Genomic DNA, 20,131 nt, shown 5'->3' with positions numbered 1-20,131 from the left:
AAACTTCAACTCTCCTATCATAAGCACAATGAAGCAAACATTCAACTATTGTTTAAAGGCAAAACAATACAAAGTAGACAATACTTTAGGCAAAGTAGTTCTATACCTAAATAAAAAGGTACACTCTCCTGATCCAAGAGAAAGTGAAACAAAACCAAATAGCAGTACATCTCTTCATCTTGTAAGTAAATTTTCATTCAGTAGTACATAAACACCTCACACAAATATATGAGTGATTTTGTTTTGATTGTGGTCCGTTATTATGGCAGATGAAATGCCATCTGCTGTGACTCATTAGACCTTCATGTAACAAGCTTTTCTTTCACTGCAGAAATGGGATGTGGATGGAGTGGTGGGCTGTAACTGTGATGTCGGCAGTCTCCTCTTTGCTTGGCCATGACCTTAAAGTAACCTTGGCAGAAGACCAAGCTTTTAGAATGGTATATCACTTTATGCTCACTTTTTTCTAGTATGATTTGTGTGATTTAGCCCCATTCACATAAAGAGAATTAAAACACCATAAAAACCAGTGTAAGAACAAGGGTCGTATTATTAACAAGCAGCCAGCACCTATGAGTAGAACCCCAGGATAGCTTCCTCCAGACTATTGTCAGCCAGAAGTTTCATTCCCTGAGCAATGAGGATTTTCTAGTAATCCTCAGAAAGAACATCACCTTGTCTTCACAAAATCCTTAATGTTTCACTACTGCTGACTAATGTGAAGGCCTTTTTGAACTCCCTAGAAATTTCGTCTCTGTGGCATCAGCTCCACAGGTTAATTAACTTTTTGTGTTAAAAAATGTATGTATTTTTGGTGGGCATAAAACAATCACCTTTAAAATTCTTTTAAATTAACATACTTCCCTAGAACACAAAAAAGTAGTATGAGACTTAAATTATCTTTTCTAAGGCCATCCTTTCCCTGCTCTTCGTCTTTCTAGTGATTCAAACAAACATATTCTCTGTATTTCCCACCAATCTCTTCTACATGGTGGACATCAAGAACCAGCACAACTCTATTTCCCTGTACAGGTCAGGTATTTCAAACTGGCATTCAAAATGAGGCCCTATCAACCAAATACACATTAACCAGATGCACATTTTTATATATTCACAGAGCTGATCAGACAGATAGGTCTGATCAAGAAGATTAGACAGATATATTGTTTTGAAAACCCACACACTATGTAAGGAACCTCCAAATTACAGAATCACTGAAGGCAATACTATACATGGAGATAGCATATATGCAAATATGTTCTCATATAACACGACAGAATCACTGATATTACACAAATTAATTATGTTTCCGTATAGGAAATTAAATCTTCACTAATAGGTGACCTATATTATAATTCTATCTTCTATTCTTAACACTATTTGTTGAAATTATACAGCCTCTAGGAATAGAATCATAGAATAATTTGGGTTGGAAGGATCTTAAAGATCATCTAGTTCTAAACGCCCTGCCATGGGCAGGGACAGCAGGTTGTTTAAAGCCCCATCCAACCATTTCCAGGGATGGGGAATCCACAACTTCTCTGGGCAACCTGTGTCAGTGTCTCACCATCCTCACAGTAAAGAATTTCTTCTAATACCTAATCTAAATGTACTCTCAGTTTAAAGCCATTCCTTCTTATCCTATCACTATAGGCCCTTGTGAAAAGTCCCCTCCACCTTTCTCACAGGACCCCTTTAGATATTGGAAGGTGCTATATGGTCTCCTCAGGGCCTTCTCTTCTCCAGGCTGAACAGCCCCAACTCTCTCAGCCTGTCTTCACATGAGAGGTGCTCCAGACCTCTGATCCTTCTTGGTGTCCCTCATCTGGACTCACTCCAACAGTTTCACATCCTTCTTACGTTGGGGGCCCCAGGGCTGGATGCAGCACTCCAGGTAGGGTCAAGACAGCACAGCAGAGCAACAGAGTCCCCTCCCTGGACCTGCTGGCCATGCTGCTTTTGAGGAAGCCCCGGATACAGCTGGCTTTCTGGGCTGTAAATGCAGCATTGCAGTAGGGAAAGCAGCATTGCAATGCTTCTAATGAAATAACTGATTATATTTTTGACCTGTTTTCAAAACAGCTCATTCACACTGGATTTTTGTTCCATTTCACCCAAAATGCCACTTACTTTGAACCATAAAACAGTGTAAATTTGACTTAAATGCGTAAATGGCTATAGATGGGAGACCAATTTAAGAACAGGAGAAACCTAAGAGGAAGATTAATCTCATGCTTGTATAAAAACCAGATACAGTTTTGAGAATATACATTTAAAGTTTCACTCCAGGAAAAAACATTCTCACTGAATCAAGGACAAGCATTATCTAGCTACTATGTTAGAAAATTACTCAAAATGTCAGAGGAAATGGATTCAGAAGCAGAGGTTAAGAAGAGATCATTTTAGAGAGCCTTATCCTGCCAGGGGCTAAGCAACTCTGGATGCTCCTTAACTCCTGCTTTTACCAGATAATACAATATGACGAAACACCTACCAGGAACTTTTCTTAAGCAACGTCTCAGATACCGACTTTGCAATTCGAGCCCTTGACAGTATTGAATCCACTTTTTATTAACTATAAAAAAACAAAGTTCAAATGTGAATCGAGAAACTTCCTCGTAAGGCTAGTTGTAAAAACATTTTCTTCAGAATCAGCAGTTATCACCCTGAGCTCCCTCCATACTCAAGAAAATCAATGCTCAGGTGCATTTATAGGCTGAAAACAACAAACATGATATGCAAAGAAACTGAAAGATGTTTTCTTTCAATTGCTCTATCACCTTTTTCACAGTGTCATAAATGTAGTAATATTAGATGTAAAACTGAAAAACAGAAAATGTATCAGAAAAATATAGCCCAAGAGAATCACATACAAAGAGCATTAGTCTAACTCCACAACAACAGTCACGCCAGAGGAGTTCTGTTACAGGACTTTTTTCTGTTCCTCTGTCGATGGGGTTTGTGTTGCAGTGATATCACATGATACCAAGGTAATGATGGTATTTCCAGTACAACCTTTACTAAGGAGGAGATACTAAGAAGGGGTTTAGAATTGTCTAAATGGAGCAGTGTCTTTTAAATAAGAGATCAACCAAATATCAACTGAACTGGTAAAGATTTACAAATTAATTCTCAATAGAGAAAATTTTTTGATGTTCAAGAGGTCAGAGCTCCTGGGCTACAGGGAACACAGACTCATAGAATCACAGAAGGTTTGGGTTGGAAGGGACCTTTAAAGTTCGTCTAGTCCAACCTCGCCATGGTCAGGGACATCTTCAACTAGATTAGGTTGCTCAAAGCCCTGTTCCACCTGGCCTTGGACACTTCTAGGGATGGGGCAGCCACAATTTTCTGGGCAACCTGTTCCAGTGCTCATCAGCCTTAACATAAAAAATTTCTTCCTTATATCCAATCTAAAGTCTTTCAGTTTAAAACTGTTGCCCCTTGTCCTGTCACTACAGGTTCCTGTTAAAAACTCTCTCTCCATCTTTCTTATAGGCCCTCATTATATACTGAAAGGTAACTATAAAATCTCCCCAGAGCCTTTTCTTCTCCAGACTGAACAACCCCAGCTCTCTCAGTCTGTCCTCATAGAATAGGTGCTCCAGCCCTCTGATCATTTTAGTGGCCCTCCTCTGGACACACTCTAACATATCCATTTCTTGCACTGGGGACCTCTTGTACTTGTACCACAGTACCTCGTGCCTTAAAAAAACTGGAGAATTAGCTACTGAAACTTTGAAGGTCTACACTTCCCTTTAGTACACTAACTGCTGCCTCCTTTCCTAAAGGGAAAAAATAATCTTACTTTTCCCTCTTTTTAAAAAACCACATTGTTTCCGTGAAGGAGGAGGGGAATAAGGGGAGACAGTTGCAATGTTTCAAAACAATTTTTTTTAACGTCCGTACTTTGGATGTTACCTCAAAAAGAATGAAAAACATAAAGTGATTTTAGAAGGCATTTGTGTTCTTAAAAATACCCCCCAAAACCCCAAAACAATACTAGGAGAGGCAAATATTAAGAGAGCACCTCCTGAAAATGTTTGGGGCCCTAAGTACGACTCAGAGCATAAGATGTGCTAGAGTAAAGTGGATTTAGGCAACCTTCCCTCTCTACTTTTCTTCCTTCTGTGATCACCACCATTCTGCAGTACACTATTCAGTTTTCCTTTTTCTGTTTTTGCTTCAATTTTAATTTCTACATTTAAATACGTCAGAAGCAACTAAAACTTATTATTATGATGTAAGACACCTGTAATGCTTTCCCTATATTTTAAAAAGTGCAATTTCTGATGTGCTATGTCTTTCCTTAATTGATAATCCTGAATCTATTAATTTTTCTAGAGCCATCAAAATATTTATACATATATAACTTCTCTGTCCCTTATTTTCATTCACTTCCCACTCCTTTCACCTCTCTTTTCTCTGTCTCCTTCCTTTATTCATTCAGTCTTCTTCTTGGTCTTCATTTATTTACCATAACTTGCACAGAGAGAGAAAAAAAAGAAAGCAGAGTATTTAAAAAAAACTAGTTGTGTTCAGAAAAGAGTAATAATAGAAAATTTTATGGCCATTTCATGAAAAACAGACTGGGAAGTAATCAGCATCTGCTGAAGTGTAAGAGGTGTAAGATGAAGCTCTGGCTGAACGATGCCCTCTTTTAGTGAAGAACCTCCAGGATGGACATGGCTAACAGTGTCCATTTTAAGGATCCTCATGCCAGCAAGGCATGTCATACACATTACAAGAAACATGTCATTATTTTTATCTCATAGACCATGGTCTTTAGAGGCAAAAGACTCTGCACAAGCACAGTGAGAGACAGAAATCTGAGCCAGATACTAGATTCTAGTATGTTTACTAAATACGTAATTTAAAGGTGGATATTAGATGCCTCTTTCTTCACTATCTACCAAACACTTTTAAAAATTTATTGGGTAAAACTACCTGGCCTGAAGAGCACATTAGCTGTGAACATATCATAAATCCAGATTTTTAGCACCATGGAAAGCTGCCCTTCCTACCTTAATGCAAAAACTGAAGGACATTATTTTACTCTTGAATGCATCAATGTAGTTTCTGTTGAAGCTAATGGACTACTCACAGTAGTAACTACTGCTCTTCGTAATTAACAGCTGTGGTCACTGGGGACTTTAGACAAGACTCTACATTTGTGTAACGCCCCATATATATCATAATAAGTGCCATACTTTGTAGCACTCTCAGGGATTGTCCATGGCCTGGGCGGGATGACAGGGCTTTGGGCAGAACATTTACCTCCTCTCTACTTTGACACCTACCTGCAAAACAGAGCAGGTTACTCTGTGGAAGCTGAGAATGTATACTTATTGCACCTAAGATTTTCAATTCCTGAATCCTACAGATCGTCTTTCTGAAGCCATATGTCATCTCTACTTCTTTACATCCAAAGCATACTCACAGAGGGCACCTCCCACCTCTTTGCTTTCCTATTTACTGAAGCAAACATTTCATTATGATCATGTGTAGAAAAAAAGGGACAGGGTGCGAGGTTTTTAAAATGGCATTACAAATATAACTCTACATTCCAAGAGGAAAGAAAACACAAACACTGCACTGCACAAATATTAGAATACACAAAATTTAGCAAAGTTCCCAAATATTTGATGGTAGGAATGAGATTTTTTTTAACGAACCATCTACATAATGCAATTTCTTGTTTTTCTTATATCCCCACTTTACTGCTTTCACTAAAATGAAATGTTTTAAAATTAAAACAGCCTCAGCTCCTCCGTTCCCTCAGGAGACATATGTAGAGATCCCACTGGGGAGGGAACAGCAATGCCCAAAACCAAGTGGCAGCAGACCCAATTCTGATCTCACCTCAGCTGTGATGACCCACCAGGTTCAACTGATGATGCCTCACATACAATGATGTAAGGGTACAGAGATCTCTCAGAAGGAAGGGAAAGATATTACTGCAAATACATGACTGAAATTTTTGGAGATTCAGGAGGCTGTAATCTTCCTGTAAGTCACAGGCCATCTGCCTTTACATACACAAATCTGAAAGATTTTCTTAAAGAAGTTACAGCATATAATTATACCTTTTTACAGACGTTACAAGGAAAGCCAGTTGATCTCATCACTACCCTAATGCCTCAAAACTTCACTTGGTGATTCTCGGCTGACCCCTTCTGCTTACAAGCAGGACCATCTAAGAAATCCTTAATCAAAACACTAACTGAAAATATGTTCTATTCACTGGTCAAGGTCAATTTTTTCCTTATGAAACACATACAACTCAGTCAAAAGGACAATTTACTTAAGTCAATAAGTAGTAATACCTGCAATGATTTACTGCAATAGTAGAATAACATGTACATTTGAGGGAAGAGTATCTACACATATAGGTTACAAAGCTCTTTAAAATAGAGCCAGAGCAGCATTCGATTCCCTTTGGTTGCAGTGAATAGTTTGAAGGTTGAAATTACATTCTCTGTTGATCACTGGGAGACAGGCATAGGGACAGACTATTGAAAAATTTCACAGTGTCCTTTTGGCTGCCTTCCAGTCCCATTTCCAAGTGGCTGCTATTCTATTTAATGTAACTGGAGTCTACCCTTAGGATGAATATCTTTCTTCCTGACAGTTTTTGTTCTTTTTCAAGGCAGGGGAACAGCCACAGACCAACAAAGACTGCCTCTCCTCAAGCCTCTGCTGAAGGGCTGGGAAACAGAACAAACAACATGGCCAAAATTTCACTGCACAACCGTCTGGCAAACGAATTTCTCTACAATTTCACTGACAATGCAGAGGATTTAGCAGCCGAGGTTAGGATAATCCCAGAAACAGAAATGCTTTTCAATTAAAAAGATTTTTAAAAAGCAATGTATCTTGGGGAAAATCTGTTTCATAGCTGCAATACATGGTGACCAGTCATAAAGAGATACTGTCTTGCTAAAAGATTGTAAGCTATAGCTGATTCTTGTAGTAACAGTGTGGGCGTTTTTAATACAGACACAGGCTAAACTGGCTGTCTGGTTGCATACTTTTAATCAGGGATTCTGTAATTAAACCCAACCTGCTTAAAGAGTCTTCAAAACCTTCACCCAAAAAAGGTTAAATAAATTCTTGAAGTGGATAGTCATGGGTTAATTGCTACTGTAATTATACACTGATTGTACTGACCAGATATTAAAGCTATGGCAATGCACAGGTTCAAAAGCATATCCTGTAAAAGCAAACTCACAACAACATCAGTCTGTGTCTCATCTGGAGCACCCTTGGGGCATACACTACACATATAAGGGCATGTTATGCTATGTGATTGTTTTTCATGGCTACTGGCTCCAAAATTAGCCAAGCCCCTAACTGACCAATTTCTGCTGGTAGAGTTACAAGCTTCCCTGGCCGTCAGGCTTCACCAATTACCAATGCTCCTCATGGACCTTCTTCTCGCTCTGCACTGCAGATGTTTGTGCAGCACAGAGGCTCTGAGGCACACAATAAATTGGCACCTTCTGCTTGTTATATCTGCAAGAAGCAAAACACTAAGTAGTTTAGCAGACATTTATGCTCCCCAAAATAGCCAGGACTGACTCACATTTACCCTGACTCACGTAAGTTATCACAATCACATTACTTTCAGCAAAAACATCAGTTAAAAAGAATTTGTGTCAGGGCCACAAGCAAAGAACTATTCCATTACAGCATGCCTGTGCCAGGAAGTTGTGAACATCTTCAGCAATTCCCTTAGGAAATGTCAACAGCAGCACCACAAAAAGCAAACATATTTGTTTGTCTAAATATTAAGAAGAGACTGAAAGAGTTTCTAAAATGTCAAAAAGAAAACCACACTCAAAACCAGCAGGATTTCTTTCTGTTGCAAACATAAATAGTTCTTATGTTAATTTGGAGAGCAATCGATGTGGAGTCAGCATGGGTACCAGAGTGAAGCAGATATTCCTCTTCTCGGTATGTAAGGAACATATTAATCATGCAAATAGAAAGCCTTTGGAGGGAAAAAAAAAGATACTATCTCTCTTTGGGATAAGAGAAGTAAACATGTAAATATCTGCTTTTAGAAAATGAGGGAAGTCTAAGGGATGGCTAATATTTGTCAGTTACTGGGCTACTGTTTTCTGTACACAGTGAAGGGCAAAGTATTTTGCACTTAACATATTGCTTATTTCTTTAACATACTGTATAACACAGTCACAAGACTCTGGTATTGACAACTGCACTGATGAACCCCACTTTCCAAACATAAAACACTCTTAAGAAACCTTCCATACTTTATAATATGCTAATCATTAATGATTCAATATTTTTGTGTTCTTATTACATAATATATATAATGTCATTGTTATTTATCATTGTCTTTATTGTGTGATAATTAGCAGTGCTGTACTGGTTGCACTCTTTTTTTATTGCAAATAGGCCCATATAAAATCAGCTGGACACTCGTTGCCTCTGTCCTCTGCACCTCAAAAGCAACATTCACACAGAGTGAATCAGTGGAAAGGAGAGAAAGAATGGAATCTTCAAAAGGAGGTCAATATCCAGTATCAACAGGCCTGGGATATACTGTTTCCATATAATTTTAGTAAGTAGGAAGTGGCTTTATCACATGGAAATAGAAACCAGGCCACAGTCAGGTACTGTCCTTTATTCAAAGCTTGTTTATTGCCCTGCAAAAAATCTGGAAGAGCCAAACACCTGCAACACTGTAGATAATCCCTTATGGTTCTCCCTCCTTGAGCTAGCAGGAGGCAAGCCCTTCTTGAGCTCCCCGTTCACTAAATCTTCTGTTAGCTACATCCTGCTCTCCACAGCCAAACTCTGTTTAGCACCGTTTAAGCTAAAACTTCTCTACCATGTCCCAGCCTTCTTTGAAACTGCCAAAAGAGGACACAGGGTCCCCATCACAGGTTACATGATAAACTACTTTTATCACTGTTTTTCATCCAAGAGTCTGGGAATCAGAACATCAACTGATTCTTTTAACATTAATTAATTACCAAGGCTCCTTCGGGTTCCTTCGGGTTGTTTGCTATTGCCTTTATAAATAAGGACAGAACTTAACAGAGTAAAAATGTGCAGTTTTGCTTCAAATATTTTAGGAATTTGTTATCTAAAAATGAAAATAAAATCACTGTTAACAACAAAATATAATTATTCTGTTACTATGAGTTTCCGTGATTATCACATCTCCAATGATTTACAGATTCTTTTCTTTTTTCACTTTTCCAAACAAGCACAAGGATATTTTTCATTGCTAGAACACTTGAGCTGGAAGCTGAAAGTCAGGTTAGATGCTTACTCATCAATTAGTAATTAGGATTTTGTAGGTCAAGTTCTGCCCCAGTGTCAGCTGTCAAGTTACCTTTTACTGCAGCCACGTTAAATATACGCCCCCATCCACATCCTGTATTGACAGTCATAGATGTAACTACTTCCATTCATGGGAGCTGAAAGGTTACTGGACATGAAGAGGACAGGGTGGGAACAAAACTGAGCTTAACTTTTCATCAGGACATGTTCTAATGAAAGCAGACAAGAAATCCACTCACTGTCCTCACAGCTCACAGCTCTTAATGACTTAACCTAAGCAGGAACGAAAGTCCATACCCATGACTTGTGAACAGGAGACATGATCATTAAAATAAAGGCAGTTCTATTTTTTGTTTTGGAGAACTCCTAAATTTCACTTGGAATTAAAAGTATTAAGGAAAAAAGTTATTCCAACTCAACAGGCAGCAATCACAGAGCAATGAGCTCTCCAGTTGGTACCCATGTTCATGTGAAATAGTGATTTGGGAGGAAAGAAAAGCTGATACTCGTCACCCATTTCAGGGGATAGAAGGAATTCTCCCTCCCCTGCCAAACACACAGATCTCTTCTGGATCCTGCTGATAATATATGCTCCTGAGGCATTTTCTGTTATTATCACAGAGAGTGCAGACATGCTATGCCAGCCTTCTCTAGTATTCCTGATCTCCTAGAAGCGCCATAGGGTTCCACACATTTATCTGCTTTATCTCTTCAAAAGTAGTTTACTTATTTTGGAAATTTAAGGGAGTGTACTTAATTCAAAGGAGGTTTCTGAGCATTCTTGCTTGTAAGGTACTTTGAAGATGAGTTATTTAATGAAGAAGACCCACGTGAATAGAGTAAGATGATCACTTTTTTTCTCAGCTGCACCCCTCAAACCTCTAATTCCCACTAGAATGGAGGGAATAGGCTCAGGACAAAGCCTCTATTACTATTCAAGCCCATTACTATCTGTGACCATGACAAGACTTGAGGTTCCGTTGCAAAACAGCTGCCAGCTGAGACAACACAGTCCTGACACGACAGTCTTGTTTCTAGCTTACAATCTGCTTCTGCTACTGATGAAAATATATTTTTAATATAAATGAGTGAGTCTGGTCCCTAAAGATTACAGGGGGTAGGAAGAGTAGCTTCCCAGGTTCTTGAGAACATTTTGAGGCTATGCATCAATTTGTATTTCTGTTTGTGCAACAAAAAAAAAAAAAAGCCTGACAACAGGATTAGTGATACCAGTAAAATCAAGCACATCTCCTTTTGCAGAAGTTATAAGAATATTGAAAAGGCATCATAATTTTAAGGCAAGTCTTCATTTAACCATGTTTAATGTCATTATCACCCATATAACATGCTCCCCTTTCTCTTCGGAAAGAGATGCATTGGTCCCACAGGGTTCAGTCATTCTTTTTGATTTAGTAAGTATTCCTTTCAGGGCCCCAGGGAGAGGTCTGAAACATAAGGAGGAAAACAAGTTTCCTATTCAGAGAAAGAATGGCACAAAAGATGCTCTCACCTCGTGAGAAACTTTTCTTAAAGCAGGACAGAAACCCACAATGGCCCAGGAAGGGCTATCAAGTAACAGGAGGGATAGCAAAGGTGGGAGAAAGGCCTTTCATATCAAGCAATGTTGTGATAAGTTTTATCTCCAGTGCTGGAGATAGCAGACCCAGCATTTAAATAAATTGACTGCTACTGTACCCTGACATCAGTGTAAATGACTGATTGGTTGGGCAGCAGCATAAAGACATAAGAGAGACTATCAACAAGGATGATAAGGAACACAATCAACAATCCTGGAGCCCATCAACATCCTGCAACAGAACAACCTCCAGCCTCAAGTCCAATGAGTTTGACTGTGTGATGGACAGGCAGTTAGTTAAGTCTGTGCCAATGCATGTGAGGAATACGTACATCTTTTTAAATATGACATTTTTATTGAGGTTTCCAGTTCACTTACTAGAGCTCAACTCAGTCAGTATGGCAACTGCATACCAAGTACCACTACATTTTGACCAGCAAGTTAGCCATATCTACATATTTTTAAGCAACAGCCTGAGTGTTAACTCTTCAGTCAACTGAAGTTCTGGGCCAAAAAATGCTCCTGTTAAAGGAGTGTTGTCCAGGACGAGGCTTAGGCAGATTCTTCACCAAGATCACTGTATGGTTGGTATGCACTTAGTTCTGCCTTCCTGTGCAATCCACAAGTCTGGAAGCCAATGGGTAATGTTATCTTCATGACTTAGACTTGATTTAAATTAGGACCTATTTAGTTTTTTTCCCAGCAATTCAAAATTATAGCACATAGTTGTAGAATCGCAAAACAATTTAGGTTTGAGGGGACCTTTGGCACTGATCTGCTCTGAAGTCTTGCTCAAAGCAAAGTCAACTTTCAAGATAAGATCTAACTCTGAAGTAAGGACAAGAGAAGGCCTTGTGTAGTCAACTCTCTTGTATCTCCAAGGAAGGACATGGCCAGTAGGTCAAGACAAGTCATTAGTTCCCTCAACTCAGTACCCATGAGACTGCATCAAAGCACAGGGCCCGGCACTTTGGGCTCCCCAGTGCTAGAAAGACATTGTCAAACTGGAGCCAGAAGAATTGGTTTCTCCAAACAGCAGCTATGATTTTCCTCCAATACTAGTACCAAATAAAATCAGTATCAATTTTTGGCCAATCTAGTAGAGACTGTAGCCCTTTTTTGCCATTGGAAAATATTGCTTCTTAAGGTTCTGAGGAATGATTATGTTTTGAGGCCAGAGGTATACTTGCCATTTCTGATAGTCAGTTTTTGGTTGTCCCATTTCAAAATTTGATTTTTTTTTCTGTTAAGTTTACATTCCAAACAGAGACACTGGGTTTTAAATCTGATGCTCTCAAAAAAGTACACCTCTTGCCTTTCACAATGGCTTTTACTCACAAATCCTGACCAAATTTGTATGTTTAGAGCTTCCTGTATGCAGCTTTCAAGCACATAAATTCTTTAGGAAAAAAAATGCAGCAAGAGAACATATATTTTGTTTCAGTGCCACAGTCCCCTTTAAAATATCACAGTGAAAACTCTTACCATGAATAACTAGTACATATCTCAAGGGGATTTTCATAGACATTACAGGAAACAAATCAGCTTTAACCAGTGTCCTTATGCAATATACCACATTTTCATTAATTTCTGTACACCTTCAAATTTCTGCTTCATGGCATGTGTAATTTATGTGCGACAGTGCCTGCTTCTTTCTCAACATAATAACACTCAGATTCAGAATGAAACAGCCGCATGTACCAAATTAACATCAGTTATTATAGTTACAATAGAGTCAACACAAAATACATTTTAGTTTGGAATATTTTTTGACACCTGCTGTGTGTAGAAAACAGTACAATATTGCATCACTGAAAATACCTACAAATAAAGAATGACACAGCCACGTCAGCAACTCCATGTGAGTCAGGATGGCCGAGCGGTCTAAGGCGCTGCGTTCAGGTCGCAGTCTCCCCTGGAGGCGTGGGTTCGAATCCCACTTCTGACAGTTGTTTTTCTGGGGGGCTGCGACTGAGGATTTTGGGATTGTGTACTTCAGAGAAAAGGAGGCTGAGGGACGCCCTTAATCTCTACAGCTTCCTGAGGAGGGGGAGGGGAGGTGCTGATCTCTTCCTCCTGCTATGCAGTGGCAGGATGTGCGGGAATGGTTCAAAGCTGTGCCGGAGGAGGCTCAGACTGGACACTAGGAAGCGTATCTTTACTGATGGGTGACGAAGCGCTGGAACGGGCTTCCTAGAGGCGCGGTCGATGCCCCAAGCCTGTGAGTGTTTAAGAGGCATTTGGGTAACGCACTTAACAACTCGCTTTCACTTCTTGTCAGCTCTGAATTGTCAGGCAGTTGGACTAGGTGATCACTGCAAGGTCCCTGCCAGCTGAACTATTCTATTCTATTCTAAAATTTAAAAATAGTCTTAAATTAAAATGGAAGATCTAACTGTTTCAGCCTTAAGCAGAGAGCAGTTCATAATGCAACCCCAAAAGTAGCAGTTCATAATGCAACCCCAAAATCTGGTGGGGTTTCCTCTTCCTCTCCACCACTAGCCCTCCATCCTTCTGCACTAGCTCTGATGCTGGATGCCGGGCTATATTCCTCACTGATGTAGCAAGAACTGTAACTGCCCCAAGCTCGTCATCTGCTGCTTTAGGGAGTGGGTCCTACCTGCCAGGCAATCACCTGGAGAGTTCTGGCACTTGTTTAAGAGGCGAGAGAAGGGGAGTAGAGCAGAACATGAGAGGGAGGAGGCAGAACCTCCCTTTCTCTCCCTTTTGCTGGAGGTGAGCTGTTATTTTGGCTCCGGGTGTGTTCTATAACTACAGCTTCATATCAAAACTAGCTGCATTTTTCCTTTTTTTTTTTTTCTTTCTTTTTCTTTTAACTTGTTCTCCTAAATACCTTGGCTCTTACTTGGTGTTCTTGATTTGTTAAAATCTAAAAGCTTCTCAAAAGCAGATACGAATCAGTAAATGAATTAAATTTTCATGTTACATATTTAGAGTTAAATACACACTAAGTGAAATCCTGGAATACAAAGTATTTGTAAAAAACAAGATCACAACAGTCACAAGAACATTCTTCCCATGAATGAAGTGGAAGATTAGGATTTTTAGTGCCATAAATTGCAAATGTTAAATATCCAGTACTGCAAACACTCAGCAGACACCCGGTAATGATTTCTGAGTACACATAACACTAGATCATTATAAATTTGCAGATAAAATAAATGAATTAACGAACTATTCCAGGGGAAAAAACGGATTGAGGTAGTGTTTTAATTATGTGATATTAACACAGACTCTGACAAAGTTAACTAATTCCTTCCATCTGCAAATACTACCAAACATTCCTTGAGTAAAGTTGCTTACCTACACAAAATATTTATCTACCACACCTTGTGTATAGAATATATGTATCTGTTTTTCTCCAGAACTTTAACCCATGGAGTGGTGTTAACCCATCCATTCTTACTAGGCAAAGCAGCTGTAAACATATACAGGAATGTTTTCACCTCCTGAACTATTAAAACTAAATCAGTATTTAATTCCCCATTCCTGACACCAATTCTACCAGTACTGGAATTCTGAAAGCAGCACATTTGCCTGCTATGAACACACAGCAACTCTGGCATGTTTGGATCTGCCAAACATACAATAAAATCAATAGGCAGCTGCCCAAAGCAGTAATCCTGAACTCTAAGTTGCAGGTTAAAGGGCTGGCTGGTCTTCCTGGGGGATCGATTTTGGATGAAACCTGAAATCAGCATCATTAGGTCTCACCAACACAATTTACAATAGTAGTATATTATCTACGTTATAGAGGTATCAATCCAATATTAGGGTTAGAAGTAATTTGATTTAAACTAATAGTGCAGACCCTCGCTAAAGTTTGTGGAAAAAATGTAACTGAGATATATATATGTATGTATATATAGATATACATATAAACCATTGTACGTCACAAGCAAAACAGCAGCTTTGAAGTCTTGAACCTCCTTAACTTCGTTTCAATTATAATGTTAATACTGAGGTCACATAAATCACAACAGATGTACCTACAGTATTTAAGATGTTTTAAGTATCCTGAAAAACTACTAGTAAGCAGACATTCACTAAAAAATTATGCATTCAAATACCTATTCAGAATTGTAGCTTTTTTTCTACAGTCCCTTACTGACCCTACTTTAATGCCCATTGAGAGGCTTGCATGGGGGGCAGAGAGAGAGAGGCTCCAGGGCTCCAGGCAGCATTCAGGATAAGAAAAACCCTAATTTCAGTGGGAGTTCACAAGTACTTCAGTGGTCCTAGGATTTCACCCCTGATGCAAATCTCCTATGAAACAGCCGCAACATAACAGGATGCACAGAGCTACAGGATAAAAACTCTGCAGCCAAGAGCTCTTCATAGCTTGTAGTTATCAGCATTTCCCTTCTAGTAACCCGTTGTAATGGGTGAATAATATATGCAGATGAATTTCATTTGGATTTTCAATATAATTACAAAATAAAACATAACAGTCTGCCAAGCCAATTCTTCCATAATCACAGACTGTAATAATGGACAAAACAAAAGAGGGAGAGGAAGGGTCAAATCCAAGGCCATCATAAATAACAAAGACCACAGGATTTCATCAAGAAAGACCACAGGATTTCATCAAGAAATCCCTGTATAAAGTTCAATTCCTTGTTCTCAAGCATATCATTTATCCTGAGTTAAAGGCCTGAACAGAATAAAAAAAATCTGTCAAATCCTTTGCTAATATGTTATGTAGGTTACAGTCACTTTTAAAAAAATGCACCAAATTGTGGCAAAACACACATTAATTGATAGTAAGAAGTTCTGTGGAGACAAGTCTCTTTCTATAAATTGGCTTTCAGAACCTTTCACAAGATGAACTCTACATAATCTACAGAGGCATCTGAGGGAAAGAAAAACAATTATTTTTTAAAAAATCTGATATCAGTATGTATGCTTGGTATTTCATAATCACATGCCAATATCTGCACTCTTTCATATACAAGCTGAAGCTATTTAGTGAGGCTAGGTTCAGACTCTTCACATGAATATGTTCAGTGCTTTAGTCAATTTAAAGCCCAAATAATCATATTAACTAGACAAGATCTTCAGACTTAAATAATTTCCATTATTAAAGGAAGCACATGATCTATTTTTTTTTTTGAGATTGAAACTGCATACATCTTAGCCATTGCTAGTCACAAGGATGGAGACCAAACTCTCAACATTTGCATATGCTGTGAATATTTCCTGTGAGAAAATGTCACAAGGCGAGAAGTACAGAAAAACAAGGAGCTCAGAAATTTTTTTTCTCTGTGGTATGGTGCATGAGGGAGTGCTTCTGGTAAACAAGATACAGAGAATGGCAAATATTTTGTTTTTCTTTTTTTTTTTCTCTCTTTTTTTTTTTTTAAGAAAGGGACTATACACTTCTTCAAACAAACATATTTCAAGGTGCCAATGCAAACAGCAGGTAAAAGCCACAGAAAGTTGTTGTGCTTTACCAAAGGTACAGTTTGCTTTCAGGAAGCCTCTACTAAATACAGCCTTTCAGGTAATAAAGAATAAGGATTCTCCTCTTCCTTGTGGCAGCTGTCGCCAAAACTGTACTTGTGAGCAGAGCCCTTATTGACCAGAAGGGGAGAGAACAGAGGTAGACCCTGTGTGAAATTCCCTGAAGGAGTTTCAGGGAAATAGATAATTTTATGGGCAACCTGGGCTTCCACCATTACTGCTGCACTGTCATACATGTGAGGATATTGCCACATAGTATTTATTTCTTCAGATAAAATTTTCTCTAGCAAACAAATGGTTATCAGCAAACCTTCCTCATGAATATTGCCCATGAACTAAAGGAGAATACAGCATGGCAGAGACCCTCTCATATGCTCATCACAAAGCATAATAGATGCCCAAATCTGATCTTATCACTCAGCATGAGTGACTAAACGACTGAAAAGAATGGAAACTACTTTCAGTATTTCTCTCCTGACACCAGTGTCACACATCACTTTGAAAAGAATTAGATGAAGTTCAGACAAGTATATGTTAAGTATGTGGACACTAAGGGAGTTCTGAGATATCTCATTAGTTCTACTACTCATTAGTGGATAGGACAGTATATTTCCAACACCTTGTGGTCTTCAAAGATTCTTTTTTAGACAGAAGTAAAAGGAATAATCAGGATACCATGGCTCACCTGCTCCCTTTGTCATTGAAGTGAGCCAACACTGGCAGTTCAAAGCATGTCTGAATTTGCGTTTATCTTACTGAGAAACAATCCATTACCAGTTGCTAATGATTTTTTTTGCCCTAATGAATCTACCTTGAAAGGAATCTACCTGGAACTCCATGCTGTTCAGAGTTATTAAAACATGAAAGCTAGACTAACTCTGCTGAGGACATTGATGGTTAACTCTGATGTCGATTATATGTCAGCTTTATGAACGGGAATCAATTCAGACAATGCAAGTTGATCATTGTATTAAAGATGATGCACCCAGAAGCTGTTCTCTCAGTGCAGGTGTCCCGGATCACTACTGGCATAACCCACATTGCAGAGGGGCAGGCCCAAAGGGCAGCTCTGGCATGAGGAAACACGGGTGCTCAGAAAGTAAAAGTCACACATAGCTGTTTCTGATAGCAGAGACACTTGTGACAACACAGGCAAAAAGCTACCTGCTGCAAGCCAAGCTTGCATCTGGATCTCCTACAGACAGACATCACAATATGAGGCACCTTGTTATTCTTTCTGCTGCTAGTGTTTTTCATAACACATGCAAATTATTGGAAGAAACAGTATTTATTTGTAGGCATGCCTGTCCTGAAGTCTTGCTCCACTTGCAAAAGTCACATTCCCCTTTGAAAGGTAATGCTGTGTTTTTACTGTTAGACAAACCACCACCTGTTTGCTGCTAGAAATAGTCACACTTACCTCAGAGTGGTGATGTCACATTCATGTTTAACTGGAATTAATTTGTTTTCCTGTTCCTTCAGTGCCAGTGCTATGCTCTGACAGCTCCTGCTCTCCCCAACACCGCACAGTGGATGGTCCCCATTGCTGTTGCACAGCTACATAGACACCACACCAAAGCATCCAGGACCTTCAACACCTCCTCAAAGAGGAGGGCCCACAAGCCTTATATCATACAGCAGATAAGAAAACAAAACCTCATGCAAAATCTCAATGTCAGCACTCTCCCTGGGCTGCCCTGCATGGATCACAGGCATAGCTGCATTGCTTTAACCTCCTTTCCTAAATAATCTCTCCTCCATAATAAGACTTTACTCCCTATCCGCAGCCTAGCCCAATATCCTCTTAACACACACAAGAACATCCATGCTGGATCAGACCAATGATCAACCTAGCTCAGCATCCTTTGGGATGGTGGCCAAGACCGGCCCTGAGGGAGAAATCAACACAGACAGTGGTAAACACCAGGACAAACAGCTTCACTTCTTCCAGAAATTTGGGGTTCAGAGGCTTCCTACTGTAGAGGTATTTCTTTGTTTCATAGCCTGCAACAAGGTCACTGAGGCTGGGGGGGACCTCTGGGGATCCTCCTGCTCACAGCCAGCTCAGCTGATCTCAGGGCCACAATCAGTTGGGTTTTGATTATCGGCCAGGACAGAGACCATAAATTGTTGTGGCAACCTCTTTCAGTGTTTGACCACCGTCACATTAAAAAATGGGGTTTTTTTTGACATTTTCTGAACTTTTTAGCATTCAGATGCTGCTGCAAAAAATTCCAGAGCCTGCCTATGCACTGCCTGAGGAGCCGAGCGCAAGCCTGGTGTATGCAATGTTTCTCACATCTTCCTTCACTCTGCTCAGGACCATTGCTCTACCTTAATGTGAAGTGGTGATCTCAAAAAGGTTTTAAGACCAGTGCATTCATTACTTTTATTGGAGTACTCTGAGATGCATAATTTTTCTGAGTTCTGGATTTTCCCTATGTTGTCTGTAAGGATTCCTGTCTTTGTCAGAGCAGTGAAGGCATCTAGCATTGCTCCATAATACCCAGAGAAATAAGATAATTCTGTTTAAAACTAGTTTCTCATAATAAATGCCAAAATATTTCTCATCTCCCGCACTAAAAGAAGTCAGGCAAAATCCAGTGCTTTGCCAAAAGGTAAATAACCTTTTAATGGCATCTTCAATTCTTGGAACTATTCTCATAAATAGCTTTTTTCCTTGTATTATGCATCTGTTGCATTTATTTCTCCCCTTCCCATGAGACTCCCCATCTGCTGTATACATCTGAAATGGCATCTTGTCAGTGAAGACTAAGACAAAAAAGGCATTGAATATCTCAACCTTCTCCATACCCCAGGTAACCAGGTCTCCCATTTCCTTATGGAGAGGGCCCACAATTTCCCTAGTCTCCCTTTTGTCACTGACGTACCAACAGAAACATCTCTTGTCGCCCTTGATGTCCCTGGCTAGATTTGATTCTACTAGGGCTTTAGTTTTCCTAACTTGACCTCTGATTGCCCAGACAATTTTTCTGTACTTCTCCCAAGCTAACTCTCCTTGTTTCCACACTCTGTAGGCTTCTTTTTTGAGTCTGAATTTGTCCAGGTGTGTCTTGTTCACCCATACAGGTCTCCTGACATTTTTGCAAGATTTCCTCTTTGTTGGGATGCAACTCTCCTGAGTTTGGAGGTGATCCTTGAATATCAACCAGTTTTCTTGGGCTCCTCTTCCATCCAGGACTTTATCCTCTGTACTCTACCAAGCAGGGCACCTCAAGAGAGACAAGGTCTGCTTTCCTGAAGTCTAGGGTAGTGAGATTGCTGCGCACCCTGCCTGCTGCCCTAAGGATATTGAACTCCACCATTTCATGGTCACTGGAGATAAGGCTGCCCTTGAGCTTCACATTCCCCACCAGTCTCTTCTTGTTCATGAGAACAAGGTCCAGCATAGCACCTCTCCTTATTGGCTTCTCTATCACTTGGAGAAGGAATTTACCAGGAATCCATTCCAGGAACCTCCTAGACTGCTGAGTTGCCCCTCCAACAGATATCAGGGTGGTTGGAGTCCCTCATGAGGGCCAGGGCTTGTAAGAATGGGAGGCTGCCTCTCTCTGTCTATAGAGGGCCCCATCCACTCGGTCTTCCTGCTTGGGTGGTCTATAGTAGACCCCCACTATAATGTCACCTGTCCCTGGCCTCTCTTTAATCCTGGCCTATAAGCTGTTGGCTGGCTCCTCATCCATCCCCAAATGAAGTTCCATGCTCTCCAGCTGATCATGGACATAAAGGGTGATG

The 20,131-nt window shown here is 39.8% G+C and overlaps 1 protein-coding gene and 1 non-coding gene across 6 annotated transcripts in view; one reads left to right on the top strand and one right to left on the bottom strand.

Annotated features, from left to right (window-relative positions):
• Positions 1–20,131, bottom strand: part of OXR1 (oxidation resistance 1) — a 266,597-nt gene that overhangs the window by 201,829 nt on the left and 44,637 nt on the right. The gene's annotated exons all lie outside the window — the stretch shown is intronic.
• On the top strand, positions 12,757–12,839 carry TRNAL-CAG. Its single transcript has one exon. It is a non-coding gene; the product is annotated as a tRNA-Leu (tRNA).

The sequence above is a fragment of the Pipra filicauda genome, unplaced genomic scaffold (genome assembly GCF_003945595.2).
Source record: "Pipra filicauda isolate LSUMZ 115617 unplaced genomic scaffold, ASM394559v2 scaffold57_size4234018_pilon, whole genome shotgun sequence".
In the NCBI taxonomy this organism is placed as follows: domain Eukaryota; kingdom Metazoa; phylum Chordata; class Aves; order Passeriformes; family Pipridae; genus Pipra; species Pipra filicauda.
This window is presented reverse-complemented; position numbering and strand designations above follow the sequence as displayed.